General features: G+C 39.0%; 1 protein-coding gene across 2 annotated transcripts in view; it reads left to right on the top strand.

Moving 5' to 3' along the window:
* The first annotated feature begins 2,767 nt into the window (after nucleotides 1–2,767).
* Nucleotides 2,768–17,078, top strand: part of SEMA6D (semaphorin 6D) — a 600,716-nt gene continuing 586,405 nt past the window's right edge. For both annotated transcript variants that reach the window (XM_055279017.2, XM_055279010.2), the window contains exon 1: nucleotides 2,768–2,891. The gene's annotated coding sequence lies outside the window, so the exon portion shown is untranslated. The remainder of the gene's footprint in view (nucleotides 2,892–17,078) is intronic.

Raw genomic sequence — 17,078 nt, 5'->3', positions numbered from 1 at the left:
AAAATTGACCAATTGCTTGAAATATCTTTTTATTTCATCCCCAGGTACTGAAAGTCATCTTTCAGATTTGGGAACTGTATTTTCATTTCCTTTGGCTGTTGTAACAAATTACCACAAACTTGGTGATTTAAAACAATATACACTTATTTCTGTACAGTTCTGGAGGTCAGAAGTCCAAAATCACTTTCACTGGACAGAAATCAACATGTAAGCAGGACTGTACTTCCTTGAGAAGCTCTTGGAGAGAATTCCTTCCTTGTCTCTTCCAGCTTCTGGTGGCTGCTGCCATTCATTGGCTTGTGACTGCATCATTCCAATTTTTGTCTCTGTGGTCACATTCCCTTTTCCTCTTCTGTGTCTCAAATTTCCTTCTGTCTCCTACTTACAAGGACCTATGATTGCACTTAAGGCCCACCCTGATAATCCAGGATAATCTCCCCTTCTCAGGATTCTTAATTTCATCACATCTGCAAAATCCCTTTTCTTCCATATAAAGTAACAGAGTTTCTAGGGGATTAGAACATGGATATCTGTGGGGGCCATTATTTAACCTGCCAAAGGAACTGACATTGCTCACTGCTGGGTCCCTGAAGAACACAAATTGGCTTGTTGGTGGGCTTGGCCAGGAATCGGTTTAGCTGGAGATGCCTTTCACTGATTGTGAAGGAGGTCCTAGAACCCAAACGTGATGGCTCAGTGATCTGTCATGCACACCCGATGTCATGACCATGGACCATGTCCCTCTCATGTTTCAAATACAGGCCACAGGCAGGGTCCATAGTCCCACCACAGAAAGCAGTTCTTGTGGTATTGAGGTCAATTATATGTCCTCAAAAACCTGAAGTTCTACCCATTTCATTACTGTCTCTTTTTCCTGCTATGATGCTAAGTGTGGATGGGTAAACATTCATTATTTTTAAAATGCTCATTAACATGTATTAGGTGCCAGGGATTATGGTAGGCCATTTAAAGCATGGTGGTCGAGAGAGCAGCCTCTGAAGCAGATTGCCAGGGATCTAATTTCTGCTCCACTAATTACAGGCTATGTGATATACCTCTATGCCTCTGTTCCCCGTCTATAAAACAGGCTCTAACTCACAAGGATGTTGAGGATTAAATGAGCTATTATGTGTTAATGCTTGGACCAATGGCTGGCTGCTACCTGATCTTTGGTTTCTCTAACTTAACAAATGTTAACTACTATTTATTTGAATGGAGAAACCAAAGAGATATGGAGCCCCGTGTGAGACACAGGGATAGCTAAGGCAAGATATGTGCATAGAAGTAATTTTTGAGTTTAGGAGTTAAGACAATAAGTTTAACAAGAGGTCTGAGCATTGAGAGGTGTTTGTTTATTGTTTTTTAGAACTCTGACTTAAGGGAGTCAAGCAAGAGAAGAGAAAGAGGGAGGGAAAAATAAATGCTATTTTTGGAGGAAAGATGGTTGGGTAAGCTCTCTGTGGTACTGGTAGGCAGGTTTTGCATGTGGCTGCGTAGCTAGGCAGTCAAGTACTGTATTAACGCCAGCCTGATGCAGCTGGGGCTGATATGAAGAACCATGGGATCTCTAAGGCTTAGGGGTCTTCACATTTAGTGATTACCAAGTTACTAACCTCAGTATCATCTTAGAAAAAGTGGGTAATATTTACAAGGAAGACTTGTTTCAAGGATTAAAGGAACGTATGAGCAATCATCTAGCTAACTCCAAAATGCTTTGTTTTCCACAGGACCAATTATATGGGATACAGGCCAAGCATACAAATTGAAGTCTTCCTTCCTTTAAATACCACATAAAACCACCAAAGCTTACCTCTTATTTAAGGGACTTTCACTCCTTGAAAATTGTTTGCATACTGTATGCCGAGGACCACACTAGGAGCTGTTGACAAAGTTATGAGTATGAGTATGAATTATTTCTGCCTGGAGAAACTTACAGACCAAAAGTTCTGCCTAGAGAAACTTAAAAACCAGCAGTAGAGGAAGTAATCCAAACAGGAAAATGTCACATGAGTGATAGGTATTATCATGAAACTAAGAACAGAATGCTGAGGGAAGCCCTTAGAATGGAACTTCTCATTGTCTGCAGAAACAGGGAAAAGTAAATATAAAAATATTTCCATAACAATAACAGTGAGGAAGGGGGCTCATTAGAAAATGGCACGTTTGGCTTGGATTGGGCTAAAGAGGGTGTTCTGGAACTTTGTGGGCCTTTTTGCATAAGAAGAAAGCTGGGCTGACAGTCTAACTCCAAAGGCCAATGAACAGCGGTTAGATGATTAACACCTGGGAATACATTTCTACCATATTAAAAGTGATATGTAGCTCATTTAAAGAAATACATCTCAATATGTAGTACACGATATATCTAAACCATCGCAATGACAAAATCAAAGCAAGGTCCTTTGCACCGAAGGGCCTGGGGAGATGTGGGCGAAGACCCCAGGACCTTTCCCCTGCTCAGAGACCAAAGGGTTTTCAGAGCGGAGGTGGGGGCTCCCGGCAGGGGAAGTTAGAGCCGAGGGAGCGGCAGGAGCACGTGGGCTGAGTGGGGGTGGGAGGACGCAGACGGCGGAGTAACCGGTGGAAGTGTCAAAGAGGAAGGAGTGGAGGGCTGCTGAGGTGACAGGGTGTGGTCTGTGAGGGAGCGGACGAACCCGGAGAAGAGAGCAGAGAGACCCACCAGGACTAGGAGGCAGCGAAGAGCGTGCCTGCGTCGCTCGGAGCGGTGACAGTAAGGAGCGCAGCGCTGGGGCCGGGCGGCAAGGGGAGTTTCCAGTCCTCGATAAGTGGAGTCCCTGCTCTGCGCTGCGCCAGCGCCTTCCGCCTGGGCCCGCGGTGCCAGACACCTGCCGAGTCCGAAGCGGGAGTCAGGCTGAGCCTTCGGCCCCCAAGTAAGTCTTCCCCTTTCTCTCCATTTCTCCTCCGTCGCCTCTACTTCTTTATCTGCGAAGCGAGGAGCTGCTGACGGAGCTTCTGCGCGAAAAGCGCGCCGGGGAGCTCTGGCGGCGTCCAGGATGCTCCGGGCTCCGGGCGCGCCGCGGCCGGCGCAGGGACCCGACCACGAGGCCCGCCGCCCGGTTCGCGTGCGCAACATGGCCCGAGGCGGCGGCAGAGTTGTTGGCACTGATAAGACCCGTCTTTTGTGTCTTGCCCGATCCCAGAGCCGTGCCAGGCCGGGGGGAGGGAGCGGAAGCCACTTTATGGCTCCTGGCCCCACCTCTTGCCCCCACCTCAAATCCTCCGGGATTTCAAAATGCCGCGGACTCGGGCGCAAGTGAGCGCCAAACCCGCAAGCTGGGCGAGTTAGATCCGGGTGGGCAGCCGGCTGAACCGCCACGCCGGCCCGCTTTTTTTATTTTCTTTTTAGATACGGCATCTAATTGGTGGGTGCTGGGAGGCAGGGCTGGCTGGGTGAGCACGAGTACCTAGGTGTAGGGAACGACATACCTTCTTGCTTTCCTTGGGGTTTAGAGGGGAAGGGGTGGAGGCACCGAGAGCCCCGAAGCCCGGAGCGTCCCGCGCTAGCGGGCTTGCGCGCGGCCGGCGAGCAGGCGTTCGCTGGGTGGGTCCCTTGTCTGGCTCATTGTTCGCGGTGACTGTTCTTGGGGCCAGGCTGAGCGACACAGACACCGCTCACCGGGCTGTAAATAAAAGTGACGACTTGGAGGAGTGGGGGTCAAGGCTGCCGGGAGGGAAAAGGCTTGCCCATTTTAGAAACCGACTTCGAGCTCGGAAAAGCAAACGTAGTCGACAGAGAAAACCGCTCCTGAGTGCGAAACTTAGATCCGACTCTAATTCACAGAGACAGCCTAGTAAATTAAACCCCCAGAAACAGGGCACGGTATTTCCCCCATTGAAATTGTTTTCAGAGTAACGAAGATGGAGTTTTAAGTGTTATTGACAGCTGGCCGCTTTCTCTTGCTAGCACCTGTTTCTCTTAAAGATTCTTGGGTGGGGTTTATTTTTTCGCCCCCTCCCTCCTTTTTTTAGAATGTGCACTTATTCCATTTGTGCCTTCAGCTAGTCGAATTGCATGGTTCTGGGAGGAGAATCCATTTTTGAAAGCAAAGTGCAATTTCCACTCTACAAATGGCCAAGCACTGGTGTAGACGTCCATTGCTCCCCCACCCTGGCCGCATGCTAACATTCATGGAGGCAGACATGTGTACCCAGAATCAGAGGGAGCCGGTTATCCTCAGTTGGAGATCCCAAAAGACTTCTGCATACAGTTCCTTTCGTTGGATGGTAGATACTCTTATTTGACTTTCTTCCATTCTTTAAATTACAATGGTATCACCTGTTCATGGTGCCTGTTCCTTAGCCCACTACAAAGGAGGATACATTTTGCTGGGAAAAAATGCTCTTTCTTTTACTGAGGTCCGTGGGTAGTATTCAGAATAAGCTCTTGACAAAAGAAATTATTAAATTATTATGATTTCTTATATATGTGTGTATATATAAATACCTATATACAAGTTTACAATATTGTCTACAAATATACAATATTTGTATATATGTGTGTGTATATATGTATGTATGTGTGTATGTGTATATATATGTATGTGCATATATATATATATATAGTATTTGTAGCTGGTCGTAAATCCCAGTAGTTACTAATGCACCCAACTGACCTGGTTATATTTCACTTTGACATCCCTGATGGACTTGCTAAGTGTATCAGTCTGATGAAGCTTGGAGTTCCAGCCCTCAGGAGAAGTACTTAACATGAACACCTCTCTATGACGGCAGTCTGATTCCACAGGGAAAAACCATGCAGTGGGAGTGTTGTTTAGGGTATGGAAAGCTGTATGATTTATTCCAAGGATAGAAGAGAGAGTTAGGTAGAAGAAAATAAAAACGGAAACTGGGTAGGCATCCAGACCATACTCACGGTTCGACAAATATATATGTGGAAAAGTATATTTATTGTGTTCTCTCCCTCTCTTTTATCATAATGTTTATAACCTTAATGCTTTCATAGCAGCATTTGTACCTCTTGTTTTTTTCTTTGCTTAAAAACTATTATATTTTCAACTCTATTATTTTACATTTTTAACGCCATTCGTGCCCACTGAATGCATTGGATTATCTTTTCAATTGTTCTTTGTCTACTTGTATACCATGTCCAACTTAGTACAGGACCACATGAGCAATGAATCAACCAGGTTCTAATGAAGATTAAGACATGAAGCGTATTCACAGCTATGTATAAACTGTATACTCATTTAACCATCTTCCCACATGACCAATTTTAGCTAGTAGCTTGTTCATCTTCTGAAGTCTCCAGACTCCAAATTCTTACCCAGATTGATTACTGCACTAAATCTTGATTGTGCAAAGAACAGAACTTAATTATTTTGGTCTCATTTATCAGTTAGCAGTATTTAGTGTTGCCAAGATAATTATATCATTGAAGTATGCATGACTTTAAAATATGTTGAAAAAGGTCCTTCTAAACTTGTTCATAAAGAAAAAAAACGTCCTTGTGAAGCCATAATTTCACTGCTGTAGGCCCCCTGGCCATTCGCGTTTATTGAGTTTACTCTTCCACATGAAGAATGAACCATTGTTTTGTTGTCTAGGAACTGAAGGAAGATGGAAAGGGGGCATAGAAAATGAAGCACTTGTAAATGTTATTATTTTCTGTATTTGGAAAATAAATATTTTTAAGTAAATAATGATTATCTTCTTAAAGGTACACTAAAACCTTATTAAGGGATCTGAGAAAAAAAGAATTTTCAAAATAGAAATGCTAGCTGCTTCTAAATATTCACAAAAGGTTGGTGTTTACAAACACATGTATTTTTGAACCAATCTCAAGATTTTTATGTCTTTCTATGAAATTATGAAGTGTTATTCAATTATTGTTGTTAAAACATTGAAATCTCATCAAAACTTATATTTAAATATACTGTCTTTTTGCAAGTGCTTTAATTGTAATAGCCTGTTTGTTGAGATTAAAAAGAACATCATTGATGTCATGGTGTGCTTTGCATCTTAAAATAGTAGCTAATGAATTACAAACATTCATTACTCAACAACCACTTGCTGAAATTTCTCAGGACCCCCAAATAGAGATTTATTTGTACTATATACTATCATTCATGCCCTTGCTGAGTTTATGTTGATACCCTTTTCTTCTTCAAAATTAATTGCCTTTTAAATTAATACTATGTTGGGTCTGACTCTTTTGTTATTTTTCTCCTATGTCATACATTTATGTGCAAATATCTTCAGCATTGTCTGGTTAGAGAACTTACTGTTGAAAACATGTGGGAATTTGTGGGGGGAGGGGTGAAGAGAGAAGGAGAACAACTTTTATTAAACCTGGAGTCAGGACTTAGGAAAAGAAGGGCAAGTTTCATTTTATAAAATTCACTGAGGAATTTGTCTTTGACCTTTAAAAGTCCGAGCTGTGTAGTACATAATATACATTTGGGTAAGTCAGGCACTAACTTCATATAGCATAAGGCAAAATAAGAGAGTTTCATGGTGCCTTTGCTTTGTTACATTTGAATGGTGGCTTTAATTCCACTCACTTTTTTATTTTTTGGGGGTGCTGTTCTATTTATGTAAAAATGGAAATCGTCAGTGTTTATTTTGGGAACATTTTATTTTAAAAGCTTAGTTTCTTCTATGAGTTTAGCTCTTATTAAATGTTTACTATGAAATGATGTTTGATTCAGTTTTCATAACTAAATGCAACTAGAAACACATTGATTAAGTGATTCAAATAAGCCCATTTAAATACTAAATTTAGTCTTCTCTTTCGCAAGCTATTGTGAAGAAAATGTTTTCAATTAGATTTTTATTTTAATAACCAATATTCATTTATATTTCCTGTAACGTGAAGACTAACATCAATGGGTAATAAAAATGAAACATTTGTGAAATGAGGAGATATAAGACAATACAAATTAATGATTGTGTGTACTCTTGATACCTAGCTTTTTTTCTGATAAATTAGTAATTTTAATCTCGGGGTAATGTAGATTTCTTAACTGATCACATTTTCTTTTTGCTTTAGGCACAAGAAAGCTCAGAGCCCACGGGAGATTTAATTTATTAGTCATATAAGACTTCTTGGAATGAATATATGTGTTATCTTTCCAAATTACCTTATTTTATTCTACTTATGTATACAATTTCTCTGTCATAATGTCTTGTTTTTGTTTTTCACTTGTGGAAGAAGGCAGATCATCAAGGTTGATAGGAATAAGTGTTTAGAAGTACAATCAAGCCTGAAAGTAGTTATTAAGGTCTAATATTGCAAATGCTGAGGTGACATGAGACAAAGGAGGCATGATTTCTGATCTAAAGATACTGTGTTCTGGCTGGGTGGAGAAGCCATAAACTCCTAAGGAATTAGCTCAAAGTAAGTCAACATGTGCATACATCTGTTGCACCAAAATGAAAGCCCAACCCTGACTTTAATGACATTCAGTTTCTAGAAAAACACTATTATAGCACCAATCAGAAAACCCAAGTAACCAAATCTTTTAATTTTCTGGGTACACTAAAACTTAAGTAGTCTGAGGATATCAGGGTGGAAATAAATGTGGAAAAAGTTATTGTGATTCCATGGTAGCGGAAACTCCCATACACTTCTCTTTCCCTTTCTCTTTCTCTTTTCCTCTCTTCTCTTTCTTGATTCCTCTGTCTCTCTATCACTGGCTTTCCCCTTGCTACCCTGGCAGACCTGACTGACAGGTGTGACAATTCCCATGGCAAGCTAATCCCACCAGGCTGGCAGCTTTTGAAATTTCTGTCTATGTAAATACAGTATTTGTTCTAAGTACCACACTTAAATACAGTAGTTACGTTTAAGCACCCACAGGTTGTTTCTCTTTGTATTTGAATCAACCACCATTTTCAGCTCTTAGAAGGGACCACCCACAAAACTGTACTCTTTGTAGAAAAACTCAGGGAGAAAAACACAAAATAAAATAAAATGAAGCAAAAAGTTGAGAGAAAAAAACCACAAAACTAAATTTTTGTTTAGGAGGCATGTTTAGGCTAAGGCCGAACACTCTGAATTAAACTTCCAAATCTAACCAGCTACCTCTAGATGTAAACCTGATTTTCATCTTCTCTATCACCCACATAGACATGACTTTTTTTCAGACATCTTGATTACAGTTAATGTTTAAATAACTTAAAGTCTAAAATGCAGATGTGTTGTCTTGAACTGAAACGAGCTATCAGACAATGATAAATAATGATCATTTAAACTTGGCCTTTTAAAAAGCACATTGGATACAATAAAAATCAGTATATTAGTACACTAAATGTGCTTCCAATTATGATATAAATAGTGCATAAAGCTTTAAAATTTTCATCAAATTAATGTATCACTGACATGCAAATTAACTACTGACATCTATGGTGTATGCCATGTGATGATTTCTAATTGGCAAGTGAACCTCAGAGGATTATTTATAGATTACATTGCAACAAAGTGCTGGAGTAAATTCGCATTGTGCGGCTCAATTCAAATTGGTGTTTGAGCTTTGATTCTCTTCACTTTTTCACACCCCTTTTGATCTCCAAAGGCTCTCAGAAATAAGCTAGCTAAGGTGCTAAATATCTAATTAATAACATTTGGGCAGAGAATTTGTCTTCAAATGACCCCTAAGAGATTTGGAGACCAGTTAATATCCCTCACTAGCTTGTTCAGGTATGAATAACTCTTGGGACTCTGAGTGTGAACTCCAAGATTTGGTAACATCCATTTCCATCCAGAGCACGTAAGATAAATGTTCACACAGGAAAAGTCAGGAGGAAACTTGAAAATTTACCAAGTGAATTAATTTTTAAGAATAGCTGCTTCTAAGGATCTAAGTGGAAATCCTATTTTATTCTCTAATGGCAATCGAGACTTCTTTTATCTTTACTTTCCATTACAATTTGTGTATGAAGAATGCAGTGAGAGAATTATAATGTATCTGCAATTCGCATACTATGTTACTAGCTCCAAGTTTGGCCTTTCTTTATTCCATGTCCGTGTCTCCCTAAAGGTAGAATGACCAAATAAAAAATGAAGAAGTAAGTCCATTTATTCTGAACACTTTCATTTATTATGTGTTTTATACATGACCTCATGAGGCAAAGATACATTAGTGTAAATTCCTGCTTACAAAGATCTAACTTATTAAATAACTTTATAATGTATTAACCTTTTAGATATTTTCTTCATACTATATCCATCCTGGAACTTAGCCTACCAAATTGGTTAAATGTCTATCTTTTCTTAAAGATTTGTTAAAAAGAAATTCTCTTTCTGAAGGAATCTCCATAGCTGGGTTTAAACTTGACATCCTTGATTGGGTGAGGTGGCTCACACCTGTAATCGCAGAACTTTGGGAGGCTGAGATGAGAGGACTGTTTGAGCCCAGGAGTTCCAAACCAGTTCTGGCAACATATGGAGACCCTGTCTCTATAAATAATAATAGTAATAATAGCCGGGTGCAGTCATGCACGCCTGTACTCCCTGCAACTTGAGAGGCTGAAGTGGGAGGAACTTTCCAGGCCTGGGAGTTTGAGGCTGCAGAGAGCCGTGATTGTACCACTGCACTCTAGACTGGGCAACAGAGTGATACCCTGTCTCAAGTATATATATATATATACTTGATATTCTTTTTGTAAGAGCTTGTGTTTGTGGTGTGTTTTATAGTTTATATTGAAATCACGAAAATATCTAGACAATCTAAAAAATATATACAAATACAGGATTTATTATAAGTATTACTATCATCCTAAAGCTGAGGAGATAAACTACATATTGGATATAAGCAACAAATGGAAGTGAATGCTTGTGTTATTTTTAACACTTTTGAATAATTTGTTCTTAGGCCTGTTACCTTTTATGGAAAGGTGCCTTCGCTAGTAATGAGGCCATGGCATGGGTATGATCAAGGCACTTGATTTCTTGCTGATAAAGGTTTATAAGGAAATTTATCATTTGATTAGGAAGCCTCACTTAATTTCATTAATAAACATTGAATGAGGACTTACCATGTCCCAGGTATTGAAATAAGTATTAAAAAGAAAAGGTCCCTGCTCTGAAGGCATTTAGAATACAATGAAAAATTAAAGGTATCAAATAAATGTGTAGATGAAATCATACATATTACAGGATGTTGGAGCTATAATGAAGGGTGTATGTCTCAACTTAGGAGATGGTATAGAAAAGCTTAATGGGAGAGTTGAAGCTAAAAGTCAGGTATAAATTTTGCAGGTGAAGAAGCAGTAGATAGTCTCTGTTACAGAGTTGCTGGAGAGAAGGCAGAAAAGTGAGGCACAGATGGAGAATCAAGAAAGTCCAGCAGCAAGTATCATACATTAGACTAAGGTTATCATAGCACTCTGGACCAGAGATGAAGATTTAGAAGTGTAATCCTGAATCCAACATTCTTGTACTTTGCCTACATCCATGAAGCTGAACATATCTAAGGGAAATACATAACCATGGTGTCATTTCATACTCACTAATCTTAAGTGTGTTCTTAAGGTTATCAGGTGATCTTACTGTGCTTCCTGAGTCTATATGATACTTTCTCCTCTCTCCTTAAACACTCAGTACCTCTGTCTACACCCTCACTCTCAGATGAAGGCCATGCTTCCTATTCACTGATAAAATGGAGAACATCAGAAAGGAACTTCCACTGACATTCACAGCCACATCTATCCATCTACTAGCACCTGCTCCCACATAATCTACCTGCTTGCAAGTTTTCTCACAGAGCCCTAGTGGAATTTCAACAGTTGTATCTTAGTAGAATGCAATGTAGAAATGGGTAAATGCAATTTTCCAATGAAAAAGACTATTCCCTTAGACCTAGAACTTCTATTTTTATTTGTTTAACCTTAGGAAATAATCTGGGTTTCAGTCAAAAATTTATATAAAGGAAGTTTCTTAGAATAATGTAAAATTAGAAACAATACATCTGCCCAAAGATGGGAAAAAAGCATGTTTATCATTATTAAAAACAATTTTTTTCAAAGAATAACTATTGATAAGGTAAAAATGAATGATATAGTGTAAAAAGAAAAATAAAACAATACTATACATAGTATATCTTACAATGTTATGATTGTACATAGAAATGACCAGAAAAATGAACATGTTAAAAGGCTGCCCTATCAGATATTGAAATGGAAATTGTTCTGTGTAGCAAATCTATTGAAGATATACTCATCTTGGAAGAGACAACTTGATGGGAAGATTCTGGCCACACAGAAAATGTCTACTGAATAGACACAATAGAAAAATCACAATAGAGAAAAATATTGTCCTGTTTCCAGCAGGCATTTCTCTTACCTAGCATATCCAATCCACCAAATTTCATAGAATTAACTGCTAAAAGACATGACAAATTAACTTAATTCTTGCCATCTCCACTGCTATCCTTCTGGTCTAAGAAACCATCATTTTGGGCCTGGATCATTGCCTTATCTCCCAGCAGTTTCCTCTCACGCTTGCCCTGGTAGAAACAAACATCTGAGAGGCCATATTGCATGGTGTTTGAAGCATGGACCCCATGGATGGGCTGTCTGAGTACAAGTCCCAGAGCTTTCCCTTAATAGCTGTGAGACTTGGGGAAGGTTACTTCTCTTCCATTTTCCCATCAATAAAATTGACGATATTAATACATATCTTGTAAGGTTGTTATGAGGAACAAATGAGTATCCCTAATATGAAAATACAAAATACGAAATCCTCCAAAATCTGCAATTTTTTGAGCACAGACATGACACACATGAAATGCTCATTGGAGCATTTTGGATTTCAGATTTTCAGATTAGGGATGCTGAATTTGTAAGTCTACTGCAAATATTCCAAAATCACCATAAAAAGATCTAAAATCTGAAACACTTCTAATCTCAAGAATAAGGAATACTGAACCTTATGTTTTAGCTGTTTGTCAAGGCCGAAATTAGATTATACTCTTCTCTGCTTAAAACCATCCAAAGGCTTCTCATTACACTTTGAATGGAATCCTTATAGTCACATACATCAGCTTCAATTCTCGCCACTCTCTGCTTCCTTGGTATTTCTATGAAAACAAAAACAAAAACAAAACTCTTCTTCTGTCACAGGGCCTTTGTGCATGCTGTTCCCTTTATCTGGGACACTTTTATTGACTCTTCAGAGCTTCTTCCTGCTCTTCATGTCTCTAGCTCTGCCTTCTCCTTGAAGAGCCTGTCCAGGACTTCTATTAATCTACAGAATATCTCTTACTCTTTTTATTCACTCTTTATTCCTTATTGTCTCTTTAATAGACCTTATCTCAATTTGAGCTTTTCTTTTGTTTGGTTAACTCTTTTCCCCTCTATTTCATGACTAGATTTTAAATTCTGTGAAACAAGGTTAATGTCTGTTGTGATTACATTTGTTTCCCTTAATACTTAACAGAGAGTACAGCATATGGTAGACAACTAAATAAATATTGGGTGACTGGGTAGGTGGATGGATGGATGGATGGATGGGTAGATGGGTGGATGGGTGGATGGATGATTGGTTTGGTTGGCTGGCTGAGATTCTTACTATTAAGATCATGGAATTGTATTTCTGAGAGAAGCTAACTTAATATTTACAAGGTCAAATATATATGTCATATATATGTCACTAAGGAGATACAGAAGGTTAAGTTATTAACACTCCTTATCATTTACTTCTGGTACCTAATGTCTTAAAAACGCTTGTCAAAACACAGGTGCATTTTGAAAGAGTTAGAGAGTTTGCGAGGGAGAGTGGGGAGGTAAGTGGACTGGGGGCCTCTAGACTTGAAGATACTTCAGGCCAGGGCAGACCTATGGGAAACTGCAGTGTGGGGGCTAGGGAGTGGGCAGAGTTGAGGTGAAAGTATTAAGGTGTTGATAGTCCAGGCATTCAAGAGGAAGTATCAGATCAGCATTTCACAAAGAACCAGGTCAAAAATACTACATAAAGTAACTTCTTAACTTCTTAGCTTTAGAGAATGTTCAGTAGAGCCTTGCACACACAGTACCAGAATATGTGAATGAAAGATTTGTCTAGGAAATTACACTAGTTACCTGATGTCGTGACATAAAAACAAAACTGTTTTCTTTCTTTGACTCAGCCAGTTTTTAAAATGGTAGTCAGTCAACTGGAGTATGTGTATATGTAAGTGTCTCTATCTTAACAGACAAACTTTTTGTTCCACATAGGAAGATACTCATATGGAAGATGTTTTCATGTACTGCTTTTTATCATGAAAGTATAAAGGCGTGGAAAGTTTTGTGTTGAATGATATTCTCTTTGTCTTACCAGGAGGTGTCACTACAGCTCACTCAAACTTAACTAGTGCATTCTATAGCGCCCAACCGGTGTCAGCACTTACCAGAATAGCATTACCTGCCTACTAAGTTCTCCACCAAGTTACGTAAAGGAAATTTGATGAAAAAAAGAATCACTTCCAGATGCCTATTTCTCCTCTATACAAATATTCTTATCATTAATTACCTGAAACTTAAAAACTTGTTTAATATTCTAGAAACAAATGGCAATTTTACTTTCCTTTGAGTGTTGAGTGGGGACAGTGGAGAAAAAAAGAGCAGAATAAAAAGAGGAAAGATGGACACAGAGAAACATGAAAAGAAGGGTGAAACAGAAGTGTTTCCAGTGACAATGTGCTGCGTGAAGACCCCAGAGCACATTGCTTTATCTCCTGTCTTACTTGGACTGCATCATCCGTTCCCTGCCCTTTATCACTGCCCAGATAAGTCTAACTTTCTCTGCCAGAGATGGGATAATTAGAACAAAAATGATTATCTGGTGTTGAGCTAATATACTCTCACAGCTCTTTGACATATATAATTTTCTATCTCCCCCGATAACATTATAAAATAGGTATTAATACAAAATTTTCCAGGGGAAGAAAATGAAAATCAGAAAGTTTGCATGATTTGTGGTTATAATTGTGTATTTTACCATGGACTTACCAGATGTCAAAACCACACTGTTATTCTTTTCATGATGCCTCTAAAGGATCACTCTCATGGGAGACTTTCCTAATGTCCTTTAACCCCTGACCCTGACCAATTTAGGTATCTCTTCTTGGGGGTTCCACTGCATCTGGTGCTCACTGTGTGCGAACACATCCTGAACGAGCACAGCCTTCTATTTTCTTGTCTACCTCTTCATCCAGAGTCTGAGCACTTTGAGGATGGACACGATGTCTTTTTGAAAGAACAGAATGTGAGACCCCCATTAACTGGATGGGTGAGTAAGAGGAAAGGCTCACCTACAATGAGGATTCAATGTGGGTGAGGGTGTGGATGAAAGACAGCAGAGAAAGCAAGGACCCGCCAGGCCACCTGCCTTCACGCACCGCCACTGGCCTCAGGTGCTCCACAACAACTTATCAATGAAGGGAAAAGTTTCAGATTTTTTTTTTTTTTTTTGGAGACGTGAGAACAGGGTTAACCACCCAAGAAGCAGGTGATATTCATCCAGCATAGCCCACACGTTGTAGGTCCACTAGGACTGGAGGGAAGTAACTGGCATCTGAGGAGCTATGTGTTCTGCTGTCCTCCAGGTGGCAGCATGGCCCAGCTGTTGGAGACAAGCTCAGTTCTTGGACATCCCTAATGCTGCCAGACTCAGAACTGTTCTCAGGGCGTTTAGTGCCCTGGGAATGATTAATGGCTCTGCCCGTTCACTGCACCCGGAGGGTAATTGAGCCTGCAATATTTTGGAGGCTGCAGAGAGGCTTTCTGAGCCACTGTCTGATAGAAGGGGCTGCAACATTTTGGACATTATATCCCTTGGGAGACCTCCTGGAGGACATTTGTGTGCCAAAAGAGATCTTTGGCAGAACTCTTTAAAGAGGAAGAAAGATAGCCCCCCTAAAATATGGGGAAATTGAGCAGTTTTAATGTTTTTTCAGAAATTTGGTTTGCTATATGTTCTATATTCTTTTTTCCTTCTTTGGTTCTAAAATAATATTCCTTTCTACCTGACTTAAAGCAAATCCTTTGGAAGGTAGCTTATGTTAATTGACTGAGTATTTTGAAAGCATGCAGGCAGAGCTATGTAAAATGTCTTAATTTGAATCAGCGCTAAGCCCTTTCATATTGTAAGCTGAGGTATTTAAAAGTAAGATGATTGGAAATTTCTAAAGTTGCACACGATTCAAGAGAATGCGAAACATGTTAGAATGAGCTACTGGCACGAGGCTACAGCATCCACTTATTCTCAATATACACATAATATCAATTATAGAAGACAACCAACAAAAGATCTCAAGCTTGTCGGGTTGGGTTTGTGTGACTGCTTCTTTTCATTAGAATTTTGAGTAACTGGGAAAAATGCCAGATTCTGAATGGTTTCTTGAACAGGATATACTAGGAGATCTTAGCACTGTTAAGAAGAAAAATCACATATAAATTCAGAAAACCTTTGCTCATCTATGTGGCCAAATGGGGAATCTAACCCTCCCGCTTTCTGTAGTTTGGATTTAAGTACCTGTGGTGGTGGTTTTGTAGCTTCTTCTGTGGATTCTTTAATATCACTTTGGTACTTTTAAGAACAGTTGTTCTTCCCTAACCTGTGATATTTTACTCTCCATCATAGAAGAGTCTCTCCTCCTAGCCTGTGATGATTTAAAGCTGTACCCTATATAGGAGGTTATCTTCCAGATGTTTAGAGAGCCAAACTTAACTGGTTCTCTGTGTGCTAACACTTTTAAGTTTTCACAGGCAGTGAGTTTAAGGTCTTTAAATCATTGGAATAGAGTAGAAAATCAGAACAATTAGGATGGCCTCTCAAATTCTATTTTTAAATTAGATTACAGATGTGCATAGACTGCTATTCTATCTTGCCTTGCTTTGTTAAATTTATCTCAAAGATTGAACTTGCAAGTGTCCTTTTTTTTGTAATGAAGACCTAGGCTAAAGATTGAAAGAAAGGAGTGGAGAGGGGGAATTAATTGAAATAAATCCACAGTAGTTCATTCATAGCCTCTAATTTAACTACAACAAAATTAGTGGGAAAAAAAAATTCTAGCATTAAGTCTTGTTTGATGATTCATGACTCACTGAAGGGCTTTTCTGAGCCTACCAGTTTCTTTGGCTGTTTTGGATAATTTATCAGAAATGTCTTGAAATGATCTCTTGATATAGAGATCTGTATTCCCATACTGTCATTAATTATTGCACTGTTTAATATATACACACTATGGAGTACTCTAAGTATTATTGTTTATATTTCTTATCTTTTTGCTAATTTTTCAAAATACAATTACAAATTCTTTTCTGTGTCATATTTGTAAACTAATAATAATTTTTGGATATATTTAAATCATTTCCTTGGGGAGTCAAATGGCTTACTGTCTAGAAAAGGACAGAGTTGGTATTACCTGACACATGTAACATAATGCCCTCCAACTTCATCCGTGTTGTTGAGAATTACAGATTTTCCTTATTTTTTTGTGGCTGAATGGTATTCCATTGTGTATACACCTCATGATCCCACTCACATGTGGAATGTAAAAAAATTTGATCTCTTAGATGTAGAGAGTAGGATGGTGATTACCAGGGGTTGGTGCAGAGGGTGGGAAGATCTTGGTCAAAGGATATAAAATTTCAGTTAGACAGGAGGAATAGGTTCAAGAAATCTATTGTACAAGTGGTGACTATAGTTAATATACTGTATTCTTGAAAATCGCTGAGGGCGGATTTTAAATGTTCTCACTAGAAAATATGACAACTCTGTGAGGTAATGCATATGTTGGTTGGCTTGATTATACCATTCAAAGTATATATTTTTCAGGATTTGATATTGTGCACTATAAATATATATAATTTTATCTGTCAATTAAAAAAATAAAATGAGATATGGATCCGATTGTGTCTAAGATCATGTTGTTTCCTAAAGACAGAGCTCTAAGAAAGTGGATTAGGTGAAAACAATAACAGTTTGGCCTCCTCCTCTGCTTAGAAGGGCTCCTGTGTTGTGTAACTCCCAAGTGAATCTTTCACACCGAGGGTGGACCAAGCAGGGACCTGGATTCACACTTGCAATTGGATGAGATTTTTTTTTTCTTTTATTT

Source organism: Symphalangus syndactylus, chromosome 5, assembly GCF_028878055.3.
Source record: "Symphalangus syndactylus isolate Jambi chromosome 5, NHGRI_mSymSyn1-v2.1_pri, whole genome shotgun sequence".
NCBI lineage: Eukaryota > Metazoa > Chordata > Mammalia > Primates > Hylobatidae > Symphalangus > Symphalangus syndactylus.
Note: the sequence above shows the minus strand (reverse complement) of the source record. Positions and strands in the feature narration are given on the sequence as shown.